The 10,277-nt window shown below is 38.2% G+C and overlaps 1 long non-coding RNA gene across 1 annotated transcript; it reads right to left on the bottom strand.

The window, feature by feature from the left end:
* Positions 1 to 775: 775 nt before the first annotated feature.
* On the bottom strand, positions 776 to 3,199 carry LOC137095885 (uncharacterized). The gene is made up of 3 exons (XR_010909034.1): positions 2,995 to 3,199; positions 1,483 to 1,601; positions 776 to 894 (listed from the first exon to the last, which is right to left on the bottom strand). It is a non-coding gene; the product is annotated as an uncharacterized lncRNA (long non-coding RNA).
* Positions 3,200 to 10,277: the final 7,078 nt, after the last annotated feature.

Raw genomic sequence — 10,277 nt, 5'->3', positions numbered from 1 at the left:
TTGTGGTTAGTTGCTCCTTTTCATTCAGTATGCTTTCTTTATAAGCCAGCCCTGCTGTATATTAGGGCTGTCCAAACACGGAAAAATTTGTTTCTAAACTCAATTCGTTTTTAGGGGATTTTTGCGTTTCGTTATTTAAAAGAATTCCGAAATTTTCCTTTAAAAAAGTTCGATATTTACGAAATTTCGGAAATCATAAAACAATTACGAAACAATTACAGCCGCGATCGCGCAATACACTAAAAAAAACTTCTGAAGCTTCCCTCTCCCTCTGTTGTTGACTGTTGGTGTGATAATTATATATTTTTTTCACTGAGAAAACAAACAGCAACCCTAAAACTTGCACCAGACATGCGGAAATAATAACAAAACATTTACGAATCAATAACGAATCAATAACGAATCAATAACGAAACAATTCCGAAACAATTATGAAACGAATTGGAAAAATTAGTTTTGTTTTTTAGTTGCTCCTGAATGGTTCAATATCGCTTCGTTATAAAAAATAATGAATTTTTAACGAATTACGAAATTACGAAACGAAACCGCCCAGCCCTACTGTATATTAGGTGTTTTAAAAAAATAAAATGTTCTAGAAACAGAAGCAGTTTGATGTAAATGTTAACTAACCATTGTATTTGGTTGCAGAAAGTTCTAAGGGGGTTGTAATTATATTTTTACAGATCTCTTCTTGCAAGGTCACATTTTTTAAACTAGAGCTATGCTGAATATTTTCAATTTTTCAGGTAGTAACTAGCAATTTGGGTATGATAGATTTTCCCCCACTCTCTGACAAGATACTTACGTTAATATTCACCTTTGAAATATCTTTCAGTACTATGGATTCACTCGACTGCTGATTATTCCTCCTTCCTAGATTAGTAGGACAGGGAACTGCAAGCAATCAAGGATCATACAGAGAACAGGAAACTTTCACTATATAGCCAATCAAATTTGATATTCATTGATGTCATCCAAGACAACTAAGGCCAAAATCAATGAATATGTAATTTTTAAAATGATTATTTTAACCAAAGTGTCATGCTGTCACAAAAAGGAAGGTTGCAAGAATTGTTTGGCCCTTGCTGAAGAAGGTATACTCTTGAATGCACTGGTTTTCTTAGGCACTATGTGTGGGTATGTGCCTTCACATCACTCATTCACTTATGGTGACCTCATGAATTTCTTAGGGTTTTCCTACGCAAGGTACACTTGGAGGTGGTTTTGATAGTTCCTTCCTCTGAAATGCAGCACATGGCATTCATTGGCTATCTCCCATCTAAGTACTTACCGGGCCTGACCCTCTTAGCCTCAGGTTCCCTTGCCTGTGGCTACCACAGCTGTCACTATACAAACTGAATAGCTAATGTTAAATTCACATAGTTAATTTAGTTTTTGGCTGGAGTAATAGTGACATAACATCCCCTTTATACATGGATATTCTACAGAAAGGAAAAACAGCCCAATATAATTAATACTAACCATTTTCATGCTGCAGTTCTTCCCCGTCTGTTCATAAGGGAGTGTTGCCCATTTAGGAGGTGGCATGCCAGTTTCAACAGGACAGTAAACCCATTGAAAGACATGCTTGGAGAGGAATCCTGAAGAACATGGCAAGTGTCATTGTTTCTGCCAAGAGGACCTTCTGTTTGTAGACAAAGCCAACTCGAAGCCAAATTTTCATTAGATAGGATTATAACTCTAGTTCCATATGGACACATTATAAGGCGTAATACTCCCACTTATGGCTATGGGTTCTTTTCTGATCTTTTGCTGAACATTGACTCCAGCATTTTTTTCTGAATTCATATATCAAACTCCCCTTTATGTATTCTACTCCAGTTCTATCACTCCCTCATAAAGCTGCATAATCTTTTCCTATCAAAAGCAAACAACTTATTTCTTTCAGAATGCAAAAGTATAGCACTTTGATTCAACTTTAAGTGCCATGTCTGAATCCTATAGAATCTTGTAAAGTTTAATGAAGCACTAGAGCGCCTTGGTAATGAATTTTCAGTACTCACAAAACTACAAAATCTAGGATAAAGGAATTACATATGATCATAGCAAAATCATATAATTGGGAAGTGTGAAAGTTTCTTTGAACAAACTTTTTATCTTCTTCAGAATTTCTCAGCTCTCACAGGAGGAGATGATTTCTTGTGCAAAATCCACACAGTCAAAAATGGTTAAATGTGTGTGTGCCCTCAAGTCACCCCTCAACCTCATTAATTTCATTGGGTTTTCATAGACAACAAAGGCTTATATGTGGTTTTGCCAGTTCCTTTCCCTGAAATGAAGCCTACAGCATTAATTGGTTGTCTCCTATCCCAATTCAGTCTGATGGCCATTCTTGTGTTTTTCATATTTGCTGGCATATGGCATGCATCACCTTGACAGCATCATCTTTCAAAAATTTAAACAGTTCAGCTGGGATCCTGTTGTCATCTTCTGCCTTGTTGTTAGCAATGCTTCTTAAGGCCCATTCAACCTCACTCCTCAGGATGTCTGGTTCTAATTCACTCACCACACCGTCAAAACTATCCTCGATGTTATTATTCTTCCTATACAGATCTTCTGTATAGTCTCGCCACCTTCTCTTAATCTCTTCAGCTTTTGTTAGGTTTTTGCCATTTTTGTTTTTTATCATTCCCATTTTCATCTGAAATTTACCCCCAATGTTTCTAATTTTCCCAAGAGCTAGGATTTTATTTTATGTAGCCATGACCCATGGTGTAATTCCCCATGTTGTAAGTCCACCAGGCAGAAATTTATATTGTGATACAAAGATTTCTAAATGTTTTATTATTCTCAAGTCTTATGCTGGTAAGTATACTTATTGTAATATTCTAAATAGCTTCTTAGACACATTCAACAACATTAAACATTCTTTTTCAACAGGAAACCCAGAAAAAAGCAGAAGGAGAATAACAGGTAACAGTGCTCAAGACAAACAGCCAATGGTACCTTCTGCAATGAAGGCAGCAGTCTTACCAGAATATTATTGCTGATATTCAGTATTATATATTTTTGTTCAGTTATCAGTTTTTGCTTCAATATAGGGATGGGAAACTCTTGAAGTTCTGGAGACCTTGCTTGTCCCATTTTTCACCATCTGTGTGAAGTTGTGTGATCTTTCCAAGGGGTGTCTTCAATGTTTCAATAAAAGTCTATTCCAACTCTTTAAGAATGCAGGGGATGGACTGAAATAGTATCAAAACAAAGAGTTACATCTCTTGGGAATTTCTGGAAGCAAATATCAATTTCAGTACTTTTTAAAAAAAAATTGCAGTGCAGCTTGAACTGGAAGGGGACATTATTGGTTACATGCACACCATGGAGGGACACAATTCCAATCCAAACTTTAAAGTCAATAATATGTGGCTTCTCCTACAACTATAGATAGGGTTTGGACATTGTAAATATATGGCAAAATTTCATTATCTTCCCTAGCTCCTGTTCCACTGCTAGAACCAAATCAAAATAATGACTTCATAACTGAAGTTTGTGACCATCAATGATTAAGAATCTGATCAAGATTCTAAGAATTACTGAGGTATTTTTGGATAATGTGGAATGTTCAAAATAATATCACTCTTTGTAACTGTTCTAGTGTGATTCTATCTATGTTGATTCCATACAAATGACAGTAACATTTGGAATTGCTTCTAGAGTGTTGATGTTGCTAGTTTATAATTATGTTCTTCTTATTCTTGCTGTTGCTTCTGACAAAAAGGGGATACCTTTTCATTCATGCCCAGGGGCAAAAAGATCTTGCACCAGTTGATGGATTTTTCTAATTTCACTCTTGGTTGCTGAGGATGAGAGCTTTGTGAATATCCCCAGAAGCATTGCAAAGACTGAATTAGAAGAATTGAGCCACGCAAGCAACACCTGATATAATTCCAACTTCTACACAACCATTAAAGCATAGAAATCATGTCTTGTATTTCACTTCACAACCAAAATTTGGAGAAGTGTGAAATCTGCAAGCTTATTGCATTCAAATTAGTAGTTTAGTTTGTTATTGTGTTCCATTTTGTTAATTCACAAAGTGTGAATTATGTTGTTTGGTTCTATTCAAATTGATGAATTTCCTTTCCGTCTCTAAACTAATTTTGGATAATCACCAACTAAAACCGTTTTAGAAATACTTGAGAAAACTGAATGAAGCTTTCACATGAGTTTTTTTTATTTTCCTTGGATATTTTTCACAAGAATTTTACACATCAGAGCAACCATTCAGATTTCTCGCAGACTGAGATTAAGCTAATATTTGGTGGCAACTTTAAATGTTTACAAAGTGTAGGAATAGGAAATTAAGGAGAAATTTTATAGGCGCTTTAACTAGCATCCCATGATATTACTCTGAGAAAATGACAAAAATTTCCAAAATGTTTTATCACAAGTTCTTGAATATCTCCTAATTACAGGCTACTTACTCACTCATTTATAAAAATGTTCATTCCAAACTTGAATTAATAGAAAATAATAATTTGCACTGTTGTAGTGGTTGAGTCAGTCAACATTCAGGGCACAATCTTTATCCCTGAATTCTGTAAACAAAGTTACCATACCATTTCTTAGTCATCTCTATCTCATTATCTGTTCCTTGGCATCTTTAAATCCCACCAGGACAAAGATGGCACAACATTTCCTTGTAACCATAATCGTCTCTCTGGCAGCTTTTCCACTGTCAGAAAACTTGGATCCATATTGGAAAGTATTTGACAGATGGTTAATTATGGCAAATGTAAAGAATGCTGAGAAGAGTTTTTAAACCAGATGATTTCACAGGGTGCCCTACTGTGAAATGGGAATGAAGGAAAGGGGAGATTTTCTTGTGGCTATCAGTGTTGATTAAATGTTGGATTTGCCAAATGCTGATTTAATTTAGTACATAAAAGGTCATGATATGCTTCAGGGAATTCTGATTTAAGTGAAGAGAAAACAAACTTAAGGTGTATTCACACCTTATATACTTGTACGGCAATAATTGCTCAAATACTGATTACAAAAATTAACAAATTTGAATACAGGAAATTGTTCTAAAAGGGCTATTGTGTAATTTAGTTTGTACAAAGAGCACCCTCTGTACAGCATCTACACTCAAATTATGTTATTTTAAACATGTATTATTCATGTTTAGAGTCATAAGTTCCTCTCTGTTCATCTTCTTAAAACATTATGCATATGCAGGTTAAATTATAACCTACCAGAAATCTACTGTTAGAGGAATTAAAAGGCACTTGCCACAAGTAATCGTAAGGTATTCTTTATCACTTTTCAATACCTAGAATCAGACCTTCAGATGTTTATTAGGGTTCTGTTGCATTATTTCGGTTATGTCTTAGACATTTGGACTCCAAAATTATCATTAACCAAAAACTGGTCATTTATTTATTTATTTATTTATTTAAATACTTATATACCGCCGTTTCTCAGCCTAGCCGGCGACTCAACGCGGTTTACAGCATAATATAACAGTCAACAATATACAGTTAAAAGCATAAAAACATAAAAACACAATTCATACATCAATACCAATCCAGTTCAGCTCTTAACTAAAAACGTGATCCTGTTCGTCGTCCATATTGCCAGTCCTTTAGTCAATTACCATTCTTTGCATTGAGTTAACCAAATGCCTGCTTGAACATCCAGGTCTTCAATCTTCTTCGGAATACCATCAATGAAGGGGCTGATCTTACCTCCAAGGGCAGGGCGTTCCATAGCCGCGGGGCCACCACAGAAAAGGCCCTGTCTCTCGTACCCGCCAGCCGCACCTGTGAAGCAGGCGGGATAGAAAGCAGGGCCTCCCCCGAAGATCTAAGGGTCCTGGCGGGCTGATAGACCGAGATACGTTCGGATAGGTCATGCAAGGTCTGGAAATCGCAAAGGCTATCATAGTGCTGACTTCTACCCAAATTAAATCATCAGGAGCAACTTCAGTCCTTTGCAAGGCAAAAGAACCCTGAATGCCACAAATGGCTTTCTAAGTTACTTTTTCTAATCAAGATTGGACCTAAGGTCCCTTCCAAACAGGCCCCAAAATGCAAGGCCTGTCGGGCTTTTACTAGAGGTGTCCAAATGATGTCTCCAGTAAAAGCGAATTAATTTGTAATAACCGTGGTTATTCCAAATTAATAAATTATCCAGTTAGACCTGGGCCTTCTTGAAAGGCCTGGGTCTAATGGGGTATTGGACCTGTGGGGACTGACTATTGGGTACTCCTGGGGGTTCAGTCCTCACAGCCATCTCAGATTTTTGGGCTCCTAGAGCTCAAAGGTGCAAGATGGCACCCACCCCTCCCTCCAAGCCCCCCTCCCCAAACTATACTTAAAATAAAATATAAAAACCTTAATGAGCCACCATTTAATCTGCTTTGCAGTCCTCTTTGGTCATAGAAAAGAGGTGGGGAGGGGGAGCAAAATCCTTGTGCATCATTTCTACATGCCAGGAGGACTGCTAGAGGTGTGCTTCTGGGTATCTGGGTGTATCTAGACAGCTCACCCCATCCCCCCGGCCAGGAAAGCTTGGGTTTTGGAGGGAGGTGTGGGAACAAAAATCAACGCTTCTTCGTTGTGGGTTTTTCCCCAGTCCTAAAGTGCCCTAAGTTGCCATGTAATGCAGTTTCAACTGCAATATATAGGTCCACACAAACGGTATCATGAAGTCCAAATTGCATTTTATGGCAGAATAGCTTCAACCCAAGCTAACAGGAAGATTCTGAAACATCCAACCCAAAACTCTCTTTTACTGCAGTTAAGAAAAAGCACAGCCTCCTCAACTGGTAAACACATCAACTTTTTACCCCTCACCATTTCAGCTCCACACATGCCCCTCCCCACCTAATGCAATAAGTGGGGTTTGACAACCCTCCAGTCATACTAGGGGAGTTGAAATGTAAAGTCAAGCAAAAAGAGAAAGTCCTACTTATTGCATAACTAGTAGCAATGGATTAACTCCTTGAAAGTCTAATTAATATCCAGTCCTGTCCCGTATGACCAGCCATTCCCCACAGAGGATTGTAAGATATCTTTTAAAGGGCAAGTGCCACAGGGTGACTCTCAAAGTGACAAAATTCCTTGCAGTGGCAACAAGGCTGAGAAAGCAAATAACTTCTGATAGGGGTATTACTTGAAACCATGTAAATTTATTTTGGACAATGGACCTCTCCTGAGATGGGAGAATTTATAATGATTGTTAGTTTTACTGATGGGTCTATGGACCGTAATAAAATTGTTGTTGTTGATTAATACTGGCAATGGTTTATTTCCAGAGACGAATCAAAACATGTTTTTTTTCTTTCAAAAATACACATACATAATTTCAACTGCTTTAGCCTTTTAATCTATTTTAACTTCTAAAATGGATTTAATTCTTTTAAATATGTTGTTTAAATTTTACATCTGAAATGGTTTAACTTGTATGTCACCATAACATCTTCATTATGCTTTCCATCTCTTAATTTCCTTTTTTTTTTGTACCATTTGCTCTTCTTCCTCTTCTTTGCTGGCATTCCACATTGCAGTTACAGATTTATACCCTCAGAATCATAGAATCACAAAGTTGGAAGAGACCACAAGAGCCATCCAGTTCAACCCCCTGTCATCAAGGAAGACACATCAAAACATTCCTGACACAAAGGACTATTACGGCAATGATGCCACTGAAGTAAAAAGTCATACTTTTTTCAATGTTTCATTCGATTTCTCACTTTATTTTCTACATCTCCCTTCTTTTTCCCCTTTACTTATTTTGGTCAGTTTTATTCATTGCCTCTCTTATATTTATCTCTAAACCCATTATTGACAGGTGTCAGTAAAGAAAATATTTATTTTTTAAAATATAGCAATTGGTAGGGATTATGGGGAGGGGGGAGCCAAAATATCCTGAAGGCACCAAATCCAGACTGATCTTGAAAGTTAAGCAGGACTAGGTCTGGCTAGTACTTGGAAGGCAAACTGCCAAGGAATATTGGGTGCCGTGAGCTATATTTTAGAGGAACAAACTCACAAAACCACCACTGAGTATTCCTTGCCTAAGAAAATCCTGTGAAATCATGGGATTGATATATATTGGCAGGCAAAACAGGCAGATTATGGGTCTTAAATCTTAATTGTTCCACTCAACTAGAGTAGAATCTTTGAATCAATGGTTTTTACATAAATATTGATATATTTTTGAGCTATTGATTCTGCTCTAGTTAAGACTAGGAATGCCAATAAAGACCTCATTTCATTTTCTCGTTAATTTTGTTAATTCTTGTTAATTTTGTCTACGTGGGGTTGCCTCTGAAGACTGCCCGGAAGCTGCAGCAAGTACAACGCGCGGCAGCCAGATTACTAACGGGTGCGGGATACAGGGAGCACACCACTCCGCTGTTACTCGAACTCCACTGGCTGCCGATTAGCTTCCGAGCACAATTCAAAGTGCTGGTGTTAACCTATAAAGCCCTAAACGACTCCGGCCCTGTTTACCTCTCCGAACGTATTCTCCCCTACGAACCATCAAGACCACTAAGATCGTCTGGAGGGGCCCTGCTCTCGGTCCCTCCGCCTGCACAAGCACGGCTGGTGGGGACGAGGGACAGGGCCTTCTCGATGGTGGCCCCTCGACTTTGGAACTCCCTGCCATTAGAGATTAGAACTGCCCCCTCCCTCATGACGTTCAGGAAACTAACAAAGACCTGGTTGTGGAACGTGGCATTTGACAACTGATTTAATTCTTTGCCCACATGAAAGGAGGATGATGAATGTGATTGTGATGGTGTTGGACGATTTGGCTCTTTTAACTAGGATGTTAATATTTTAATGTGTATGGTGCTGATATTTTAATCGTGTAATGAAGTGGCATTGTGTTGTTATTGTATATTTTTTGTATGTTAACACATGTTGTGAACCGGTCCGAATCCCTCTTTGAAGGTGAGAGGGTCGGTATATAAAACCTCGAAATAAATAAATAAATAATAAATAAATTACTCTTGCAGTTTTAAGGTTGTATTGCACATCTCAGAATGTGGTTCATTTTATTTCCCTAAAATTTAACCTATTTTTCCCTCCTGCATTTTAATTCCACTAGTTTTAGTGATCATTACTTCTTATTTAAACCACTTTCAGCAGTTCCTTCTTGAATCTCATTTAACTGATTTCATAACATTTCTTCAGTGTTTAGGACTGACGGTTCCTTTATGCTTTGTGTAATCAGAAAATGTGATTAGCATATTCCATGCTCTGTTCTCCAAGTCATTAATGCAAATATTCAAAAGAATCAGATATATGTGGTGCTCTAAAGTAAAGTATAAGCTAAAATGAGATTTGGAAATATCAGTTCCATTTGCTAGGTTGTTATAGCCTAGAGAGTAAATTTTGTGTATATATTTTGCCAGTTTCAGGAGCTGGAGTGCAGGATAGAACAGCCTTAATATGAAAGTGATTGTACACTGGTTAGAACACAATGCAATTAAAATTTAATAAGACATGTACCTGAGTAAAGAGACAGGGGAAGAAGGGAATGTGCAGGCTGAAATACTATATAGTCTGCAAAAAGATAACCAAAAGGAATATGAATTAAGAACAATTGAGACTGAATTATCCCACTGAGGGCTACAATAAATAAATCTCTTTTCTCTAAATAATTGCAATGGCTCCCCCTTGAGATCCAGCATCTTCTCCTTTTTTTAAGGCACATCCTTCCTAAGACTGGCTGTAGGGCTTTGTGATGGCTGCTGCCAGGTCTTGGAACATCCTTCCAACAGGGACTTGGATGGCTCCATCCTTGCTTGGCTTTTGCCATTTCTTTGCCATCAAGTATTTGGGGGAGGATGAGGGTCAAACTGCTGGAAAGGCTGTTTAACTGTATTTTTAATTCGTGGTCTCTGCGAATGCACACTTGTGGAGAGACTGCGCCTGCGCGGGCTTCAACGGAAACTTCTACAGTTTAAACTTTTCAAGTTTTGGTGGTAACCCCGCCCAGCCCCAGCAGGGGATAAAAGGGCGCCCCGCGCATACCCCCGCAATTCCTGTTTTTCCGCCTGTTTTTCACTTCGGATCTTTGAGATATGTCAACGACTAGGTTTAAAAGATGCACGAATTGTCCGAGAAAAATTCCTGATTCGGACAAGCACGCTCTTTGTCTGTTGTGTCTCGGCGTGTTGTGTCACTGTCAAGCGCTGACGGCACAATCCCGTAAAAATCGGGTTCATTGGCTTCGATACCTCTTGTACCAGCAGACGTTAGCTCCAGTACCATCAACATCGACACCGGCGTCGACGTCAA

Source organism: Anolis sagrei, chromosome 1 (assembly GCF_037176765.1).
Source record: "Anolis sagrei isolate rAnoSag1 chromosome 1, rAnoSag1.mat, whole genome shotgun sequence".
Taxonomy (NCBI): domain Eukaryota; kingdom Metazoa; phylum Chordata; class Lepidosauria; order Squamata; family Dactyloidae; genus Anolis; species Anolis sagrei.
The sequence above is the reverse complement of the archived record's forward strand: the minus strand, read 5'-3'. Positions and strand labels throughout refer to the sequence as shown.